The sequence below is a fragment of the Mirounga leonina genome, unplaced genomic scaffold (genome assembly GCF_011800145.1).
Source record: "Mirounga leonina isolate KUSES-001 unplaced genomic scaffold, KU_Mleo_1.0 Mir_127, whole genome shotgun sequence".
NCBI classification, from domain to species: Eukaryota; Metazoa; Chordata; class Mammalia; order Carnivora; family Phocidae; genus Mirounga; species Mirounga leonina.
Genome location: NW_023270316.1, coordinates 28,598,272 through 28,608,597, shown reverse-complemented (window position 1 = coordinate 28,608,597; position 10,326 = coordinate 28,598,272). Strand labels below are relative to the sequence as shown.

The 10,326-nt window shown below is 40.2% G+C and overlaps 1 pseudogene; it reads left to right on the top strand.

Annotated features, from left to right (window-relative positions):
• Window positions 1-4,592: 4,592 nt before the first annotated feature.
• On the top strand, window positions 4,593-5,702 carry LOC118009145 (annotated as a pseudogene).
• The last annotated feature ends 4,624 nt before the right edge of the window (window positions 5,703-10,326 follow it).

The following is a 10,326-nucleotide window of genomic DNA, read 5'->3' as shown; positions in this document are numbered from 1 at the left end:
CTGTCCATTCCAAGAAAAAACCCTACGTACATGCATTAGGGTTGTGATTTGTATGAATTAGTGCTCTGTCTAAATTTAGGAGCTATACAAATGTCCTAGCATTAGAGAGTTTGGTCACTTAAGAATAAAAATGAGGTGCCTGTAAGGCCAATGAAGAAATAGTCTATGATTTGAAAAAGTATTTACCTATTGATAAGATAATATTGTTTATGGTAAGGTCCCTCAACAAAAAGCTTATTTATTTATTTATTTATTTATTTATTTATTTATTTATTTATTTATTTATTAAGATTTTATTTATTTGATAGAGAGAGACAGCGAGAGAGGGAACACAAGCAGGGGGAGTGGGAGAGGGAGAAGCAGGCTTCCTGCGGAGCAGGGAGCCCGACACGGGGCTCAATCCCAGGACCCTGGGATCATGACCTGAGCCGAAGGCAGACGCTTAACGACTGAGCCACCCAGGCGCCCCGACAGAAAGCTTTTTTTAAAAAGGAGAATCTAGATATGGAAATCTAGTGAAACAGTTCTTTAGCCCCAAGTACATCTTTTATAATCCAGCAGACAAACTTTCCAGAACCTTCTTTTGCAGTGACAGAGAATTATTAGCCACGCTAGGCTCCCTGCTTAGAGATTCCTCCTCATACATACTCATAAGCATCCTCACCAGCTACCTGAGGGGTTGCTTTTCATAACATGATTTTCTTGACCGCGGTGGTCTAATAAAAGTAGCAAACACTTGGTTTTGTTTCTACCTCATATTTGTTTGTCCTTTTTTCTCCGAGGTGTGTTGGCATTGGGGGTAATCTGCTTAAATTTCTCATCTTTGGAATATGACTTCTGGGTGGGCAGATCTGGATTTAGGAACTATTGCAACATAAATGTCAATGAGAACCCTTTAAGAGATCTTGGGTTGAAAATTTACCTTGGTGCCCTACTTAACAAGAACTATACTCTCATCTCAAACTTCCACGTTCTGTTATTAGTAAACAAGACTGCATTATTCGAAAGTCTTTTTCCCCCCTCTCTTTTAAATTTATAAACTATATAATGCACCCTCACTAAGGGAATAGGCTTGCCACAGACTTATTGCGAGTCACGTTAAGGAACCATAGCCATTCTCATGTTTAAATAAGGTCCCTAATCAGACTGAACATGGTTCACTGTGTCCTGGGTCCTCTTGGCAAAAACCTCATCTAAAAATAACATGACATTCCATTTATAGGAGACTGGGCACTTGCTACTTCAAGATGAATGGCATTTCAAGATTCAAGTCCCTTGTTAACCCTCGTAATCTGCTGCAAATATAACCCTTTTGACCAAGTATTTGGAAGGAATAAAAATAAATCTCTCTTGACATTCAACCCCATAGAGATGAGGAACGTTTCTCTCGCTCTCTTTCTGTCTCTCTTGCGCAAGCACATACATGTACATATTGTAAATAGACTAAAACTACTTTTAATCAATAAATAGGGTTAAAGGTTGTGGTGAAAAAGTCAATAAAATTTGAGAAATTTAATGAACAAATAAAAGGAAATTATATATCATGTACCATATGACATGAAGCCTAAGCAATTTAGGCTTTAAAGAACAAAATAATTATTAGGTCAAAGCTTTTTTCTGTCATTGAGATCTGAAAGAGGTGAGTTTCATTGTTAACAATTTTAAGTGAATAATATAAAAATAATGGAATTTCATGTTTGGAACTGACCTTATGTAACATTATTTATCTCTCCCCCACTACTGTGAAGACGTCTTCTAAAACATTCCCCCAAAGTAGGTAATCCAACTTCTGTTTGGGCACCTCCAGTGATAGGGAGTTCACAAAACAGCCTCCACATTGTTAACAAGTCTGCCACAAATTCTTCCTTAGACTGGAGGGGTTTTGCACCAAATCCTTAGACTTGGAAAGATTATTGTGTGGAATTATGAAAGCTGTTTCTTTTGATTAAAAGCAAAGGCTCATGTGGTTGAGCACATGAAAGAATCATTTTTCCAAAGGGATGGACTTGGATCTATCATTGTGACCACATTTGGATATTGAACAGTCTTCTTCAACTCTTCAGCTCCCTCAAGATTATCTCCCTCCCTATCCCGGCCCCTTGCACTTTATGAGTAGTAGATATCGAACTTGATATTATAATTATTTATGAAATGTGTGTTTCTTTCAATATAATTCTTTAATGGTAAGGACTGCAATGTGTTCACTACAGAATCTAACATATTCATACATTCATTTAACAAAAAATTATTAAACACATCACTAGGCTCTGAGGTCATAAAGGAAAGTAGATCCTGCCCTCAAGAAAACAATCAAGCAACAATGATTATTATAGTACAAAGTAGTAAAGACTATGATGGCATGATCTACAGGTATGGGTGGGGATGTGGATAAATACTCATATAAATGTAAATGTAAATTAAATTCCATGGTGGGTTTTTTGAAGATGGACAAGACTAGATCATGTTTGATCACAGATTTCTTTTAATTTGGTCTCCTTACTAATTTCTTGCAGGGAAATATCTCTCAGCATGCAGTCAGGAGAGGAAGGGCCAGAAGAGTAGGCAGAGTCCTGGAAATTAGGTATTTTTCTATGCTTCATGTCAGGTATTATTAAATGATTTTTTTGCAGGGATATAATGAGATAACTTTTGTACTTTCTGAAATAACATTCTGAGAGCTGCACTGAGAGTTGGTATTGTCTAGGAGAGAAGTGAGCAGCCACGAATTAAGGTGCCAAAGTGGGAATGGCTGGGAGGGAAGCGGTAGGGGAGATATTTAGGGGGAAGCCCTGGGCTTCAGTAACTGGGTGAGTGTGTCAGGGTGACTGGTGAGAGGGAAGCATGCCAGTGTTCTCATTTGAGGGGCTAGGAGGATACAGATGGTGTGAGCTGAAGTAGAGGCATGTTTGTAGGAGGTGAGCTAGCAAATTCCAGTTTGGGTCTGCTGAGTCTAAGGTATGTGTGTGTTGCCTAGGTAGAGAAGCCAGGCAAGCAGTTGAATAAATGTGCTCTATAGAATGGTTTAGGCTGGGAAGTGGATTTGGAAATCCAAAGTGGCAGCTGAAACCATGGGTTTGGATGAAGTCAAAGTGTTGGATGAGAGCAAAGTGTTCCAGGGGGGTGGGGGGACAGAATAGAGCTGAGAACAAAGATCTAAGGAAGTAAGGTTTAAACAGAAAGTGGAGAAAGAATTGCTTAATGTTGAGCACGAGCAAGGTAGGAGTGAAGTTGGGAAATAATAATGTCATAGAAGTTTTAATGGATGCACAAACTTAGGAATTCCTGCCTGTTTGTCCCATGGCTCCTTTCAAAGTAATTGTTTCTCAGAACTTCCTGCCTAGGGAAGCAGCCCTAGGTGGTTCATCATCTAGATACATAGATGAGTATGTTCTGGGCCACATGTTTTTTCACCCAAGGCCAGCCAATTTATAGGTCAGCCTAAGTTCTAAAAGGAAGTCCTTTGTAAAAACCTTACTCAAATGGGTAAGTAATGGTCAAGAGGTAAGGAGGATTATCTTTCCCAGGAATCTGGGGTTATACAGAGAGAAGTAGTAGCAGGTGTTATTATGGGTTGAATTTTGTCTCTCCACCCCTCCCCCAATTCATATGTTGAAGTTCTAAACCCCAGTACCTTATAATGTGACCCCATCTGGAAATAGAATCATTGCAAATGTAATTAGTTAAGATGGTGGTCTTATAATAAGGGGAAATTTGGATACAGGTACCATGTTAAGATGAAGGCAGACATCGAGGTGTTGCTTCTACAAGCCAAGAAACACCAAATATTAGCAGCAAACCACCATAAGCTAAGAAGGAGGCATGGAACAGATTCTCCCCCATTGCCCTCAGAAAGAACCAACCCTGCTGACACCTTGATCCTAGACTTTTAGCTTCCAGAACTATGAGATACAAAATTTCTGTTGTTTAAGCCAGTTTGTGGCACTTGGTTATGGCAGCCCTAGCAAACAAGCAATAGATATAGGAGCTGACAAACACATAGACAGAAGGCAGGCTGCAGGGTCCATGAGGTAACCAAAACCATGTAGAAGCAGAAGTCATGAACTATGAATGGTGAGATGGTTGCTTAGAAACAGAAGGAGCTGTAAAAGCAGAATGGAATTTCTACTAGCCGAGCATGAGGGTAAGTGTCCATAGATTTCAGCTATTGAAGGGGAAAATGAGATGACCTAGTAAATTAGGGGCGAGTTAAGTCTTGAATCACATTCTGATCCCTAAGCAGTGTTCTAGTCTGAGACTCTACGATATATTGCTTTTCCTGTTCTTCTTAAGGGGCCTCATGTTTTTGTTTGTAACTCTGAAGTCAGATTATACAACCAGGAGTCTTACCTTCCTCATGACTAGGTATATTCTCTTTATGACCCACATGTATTAGGTATCTAATGTTGTGTAACAAATACCTCAAAATGTAATGCCTTAAAACAGCAAACATTTATTAGATTACAGTTTGTGTGGGTTAAGAATCTGGTTGCAGATTCTGCCTCGTGGCAGCCGCCCCCTTTCACACGATCACGCTGAGCTAGTACCCACGCCTGGAATCGGGCCGCAACCTCAGCCGTGCCTGCCCCCTGCCCATGGACCCCCGCAAAGTGAGCGAGGTTCGGGCTTTCGTGAAAATGTGTAAGCAGGATCCGAGCGTTCTGCACACCAAGGAAATGCGCTTCCTGCGGGAGTGGGTGGAGAGCATGGGGGGTAAAATACCACCTGCCACTCATAAAACTGAATCAGAAGACATTATCAAGGAAGAAAAAACAGATAGTAAGAAGGCGAAGGAAAACATAAAGACAGACGAACCATCAAGTGAGGAAAGTGATCTAGAAATTGACAATGAAGGTGTGATTGAACCAGATACTGATGCCTCTCAAGAAATGGGAGATGAAAATGTAGAGATAACCGAGGAAATGATGGACCAGGCAAATGATAAAAAAGTGGCTGCCATTGATGCCCTAAATGATGGTGAACTACAGAAAGCCGTTGACTTGTTCACAGATGCCATCAAACTGAATCCTCGCTTGGCCATTCAGTATGCCAAGAGAGCCGGTGTCTTCATCAAATTACAGAAGCCAAATGCTGCCATCTGAGGCTGTGACAGAGCTATTGAAATAAATCCTGATTTAGCTCAGCCTCATAAGTGGCGAGGGAAAGCGCACAGACTTCTGGGCCATTGGGAAGAAGCAGCACATGATCTTGCCCTTGCTTGTAAACTGGATTACGATGAAGATGCTAGTGCAGTGCTGAAAGAAGTTCAACTGAGGGCCCAGAAAATTGCTGAACGTCGGAGAAAGTATGAGCAAAAACGTGAAGAGCGAGAGATCAAAGAAAGAATAGAAAGGGTTAAGAAGCCTTGAGAAGAACATGAAAGAGCCCAGAGGGAGGAAGAAGCCAGACGACAATCAGGAGCTCAGTATGGCTCTCTCCCAGGTTGCTTTCCTGGGGGAATGGCTGGTAATTTTCCTGGAGGAATGCCTGGTATAGCAGGGGGGGATGCCTGGAATGGCAGGAATGCCTGGGCTCAATGAAATTCTTAGTGATCCAGAGGTTCTCGCAGCCATGCAGGATCCAGAAGTTATGGTGGCCTTCCAGGATGTGGCCCAGAACCCAGCGAATATGTCAAAATATCAGAGCAGTCCAAAGTTATGAATCTCATCAGTAAATTGTCAGCCAAATTTGGAGGTCAAGCATAATACCTTTCTGTCAAATAAAGCCCTTGCGGAAGGAAAAGAACCAATCACCTAATGGATGTAGCAATAATACAAACCAGTGTACCTCTAACCTTCTCATGAAGAAAGCTGGGGTGCTGTGAAGAGAATCCCTACCCCTCTGCCCCATGTGCAACTGAAACATTCTATAGTAGTTTGCCATTAGGGTATTCATTCAGATAATGTTTTCCAACTAGTAATTACAAACTGTAAACACTTTTTAAACCTTAAAAATATTAAAAACATATTAAAAGGGTGTGTTAGTCCCTACATTTTTCTATACTAATCATTTCAGTTTTTTTTCCTTTGGATTAATTGGGCAAGGAAGATACTTCAGTGTGGAAGATTTATTGCTCAACTTGAGTGAAATAAAGGTTTATTAGAGGGAGGCAAATATAACATTTAAATAGAAAAAAAAAAAGAATCTGGTTGCAGTTTAGCTCGGTGTATCTGTCTCAAGTTCTCTCACAAGGCTATAATTCAGATTTTGTATTCAGGGCTGTGGTCTCATCTCAAGGCTCAACTGGGAGAGGATCTGATTCCAAGGCCACTCGTGTGGTTGTTGGTAGAAATTAGTTCCTTCATGGCATTGCACTGAGCGTCTCAGTTCTTCTCTGGCTGTTGGCCAGAGGGACCTGTCAAATTGTGTGCCAAATGGGCCTCTTGATAGAGTGGCTCATGTGACAACTGGCTTCATGAAAGCAAGCAAGGGAGAGAAAGGAGAGTATGACAACATGGAAGCCACTGTCTCTTTGTAACCTAATTTCAGAAGTAACATCTCATCCCTTTTGACATATTCTATTCATTAGAAACAAGTCACTAGGTCCAGCCCACACTCAAGGAGAGGGCATTACATAAGGATGTGAATACCAAGAAGTGGGGATCATTGGGAGTCATGTCAGAAGTTGCCTAAAGTACATCCCATTGCTAGGAGGAAAATGAAGGAGGTAATCTCATTGCAAACCAAGGAGGCTGACTGATAGAGAACCCAGGTTAGGAGAAGTTTCCTGCCAAATGCTTCACAAAGGACAAGAAGAAAATGTCCAAGAAGTGATCGCTGGATTTGGCGACATCAACATTATAGGTGACCAGTAAAGGCAGTTCAGAGAAGAGAGGAGTAGGGAAACCAGATGGTGGTAGGAGGAGAGTGATCAGGAGTGGTAAGGCAGATACAGTAAGGGTCACTTATGTTCAAGAGGGTTGGTGTTCTTGTTTTTTATGGATGCTGTAAGAAACCACCATGAACTTAGTGGCTAAAAACAACACAAATTTATCATCTTCAGTTCTAGAGGTCAGAAATCCTAAAAACAAGGTGTTGGCAGAGCTGCATTCCTTCTGGAGGCTCTAGGATACAGTCTGTTTCCTTACCTTTTCCATCTTCTAAAGGCTGCCTGCATCCCTCTGCTCATTGTCCCTCCCTCCATCTTCAAGGCCAGCAGGTAAGCACCTTCTAGTCTCTTTCTCTCCCACCTCAGATTCCATCATCATATCTCCTTCTATGACTCTAACCTTCTTGCCTCTTTATAAGGATGTTGTGACAGATTGGGTTCACCTGGATAATCCAGAAAAGTCTCTCCATCTCAAATTCTTTAACTTAATCACATTGCAAAGTCCCTTTTGCCATGTAAGGTAACATATTCTCCGTTTCTGGAGATTAGGACATAGACATCTTGGGAAGTCACTGTTCCGTCTATCACATTTGCTAGGAGTGGGAAGAAAGAGGGTAATATCTGAGAACTAGAGTCCAGGAAAAGTATTTTGTAAGCTGGATAAACTTGTCCATTTTATCATACAATGGGCTTTATGGATATAGAGTTGTATAGTTCAGTCCCTCCTGTTGATTGACTCACAGTCTTTGTAGGAGTTTTATAAATGTGAATAGAACTGAAATGATGTCCAAGTCTCTTCACTTTTTTCAAATATTCCGAATTGTAAGTGTAAAAATGTGTACTTCTGTTTAATGGTTGATTATGAAATCAGACTTCTCAGATGAATATTTGTTCTCCTTTCTGTCCAGCTGAATAACAGACTTTGACTATTTTGCTTAGGTAATTGGAGTCTATGTATTTTAAATCAATGCACAGAATTGTTAAATTTAGTCCACAGGACTACAGATAGTATGCCATTGACAGAAAATGGGTATTTTACTTATATAACTTTAAATCTGGAGGTTGTTAGGCAATAAAACTGTCTTTGGATATTATTACCTATTTATGAAATATGCCATTTTCATTTCAGGCTTACTGGACCTATTCTTCTACTGTAGTAAAATGAATACATTCTACCCTAAAAATGAAACTCACGTTCATGAAATAAATGGAAATATTTAATAGACACATGCAAACACAGGGAACTGCCATTACTGTATAGTAAGTAATATACATGAATAGAAAAAATAGTGAAAAATGAACTCCATAGGGGCTAAAATGTCATCTTAATTATAATCAAGTGTGTTGATTAGTAAGGAAATTTTTATTTACTTTACTATTATTTTTTAAAAAGATTCTATTTATTTTTAAAAATGCAAGTATCTGATGATTAGCGACAAACTCTTTGTGTGTAGCAGCAATTGAATAATTTGGTCTCACAAGACATTAAAGAGAAAGTGGAGAGTCTGTTTTGACCATTCACAGAGTAAATATAAGTCAATATCACCCTAGTTCTTATTAAAGAAATTACATATTCATTATGGAGGCAAGAGAGACGCACACAAATATGTACAGATATATTCGATAATTATAAGGGGATTCACCATAAGACTGAAGAATGGCCAAGGGAAGGAGGGAACACATTTAAAATGCATTAAGAAGGAGATCATAGAAAGAATTTCCCAACTGATATTCTTCCAAGGAAGGAAATAAAATATTCCCCTCCTGTGTTTTTTTTTAACCCACATTTTATTATGAAAATTTTCAAACATAAAGTTGGAAGAATTTTTATTATTTCACTATATTTGCTTTACCTATCCATTTGCCCATCTGTCCATCCTTTAAATTTTCTTAAGGACAGTGTAGCAGTTATATTTTGGAGATGATTGAACTGCAAGAAGATGCCTTAGATCCATGATTCTCGGTGTGGGAGGGGAGAGTGCAGAGTGGTGTTGTGGGGTCTGAAGAACTCCCACTTGCCCCCCATCCCCGAATCACAGCTACCCTTACTGTGTGTCAGGACCACAAAACTGTGAAAGAACTGCTGGCCTATGTGATATTGTGGTCTTTTTGATACTCCTCTAATTTTACACGAATTCAATTACCTTTTCCTGCCAGTCTCTCATTCATATCCTTCTGTCTAATCTGAACAGCTATCTCTGACTCCAGAAAAGGCCAGCTTCATTCCTGCCCTTACTTCTTATTCTGCTTTTACCTGGGACATCTAATATTTTCTCCTCCTCCTATATTAATTTGACCTATTTCTTTAACATTGTGCTCAGAAAACCATCACTATGTGAGGTCTCTCCTGACTATGTGTTCTTGCTGCTCTCCTGTTTTTTTTGGAATTTCCTTTTCTGGTTTTCTTTCCCCCCCCCCCCTTTTTTTTAAGTCCATAGTCTATACTGTGAAATGGAGCACTTCATTTTGTCGTCTTACATAATTTGACATTTCATTTGTGAACTTATACTTAAGCACCTGCTTCCCTCCCCCCTCCCCGCCCAGCACACTGTAAACCTTTAGTCAAAACTTGCCTGGTAGACTGATTTACATTTACAGGAGTCTAGGAACTCACGATGAGCAAAAGATCATCGCTGAGAGGTAGATCAACTCTGTATTACTTAACTCGGTGTCACATCCTTCACCATTAGATTACATTTTCTTATAGTGGAGGCAGTTTTAGGGAAAGAAAACTGCAAATCAAATTACTGCTACCCTACTTGTTTCATAAGAATTTATTCTGATTGGGTATGTAATTTGGTCAGTGATTTTTAGGGGGATGGAGCCCTGAGAACTACATTCCCCAGGATCCCTTGTGCCTGGCTTCCTGTCTGGTTTGCCCAGTGTGAGGCACTGGCGGGAAATTGGAGGGTGGGAGGAAAGGAAATTGCTCCCCTGCACCCCACCACTCCCTACCAATTCCTGGGTAGCATCTCTGCCAGAGACTTCAAGACTCGAGACATGGCTTCATGTCCTGTGAAAAAGCATATCCATACACAGGTCCTTCAGGGTGGGCTTTATTGTGTTTTCAATTCCCACCACAACGGCTGGCTTCTGAGACCTGCTTATACCTTCTCATCACTGTATCAGTTAAGCCTTTTGCTTTACGGCTGCTTTTTGCTGTTGTTAATCTCTGAGTTGTCTCACAGTTCCCTGTTTGGCTTTTTGGCTCTTCCAACACTTCTATCTCTAATTCCACATATAAAATCTCTTCTATTGAATTACCTAGCACTGGCGCTGTTTTCCTGCCTGAACAGTGACTGAAACAGTATCAGGGTCTTCTCTCCCCCATCTTCCCCAAGCAGGCATATGATCTGTAGGCATATGATCAGTGTTTCTGATATACAAAGGTGCTTTAAAAAAAGGAACTGAAGATTTTGTACTGGATGGAAGAGAAAAGTTATACACAATGTCCATGTGTTTAATTTAGAATGTGTCTAATATTTCCACCTGAATTTATA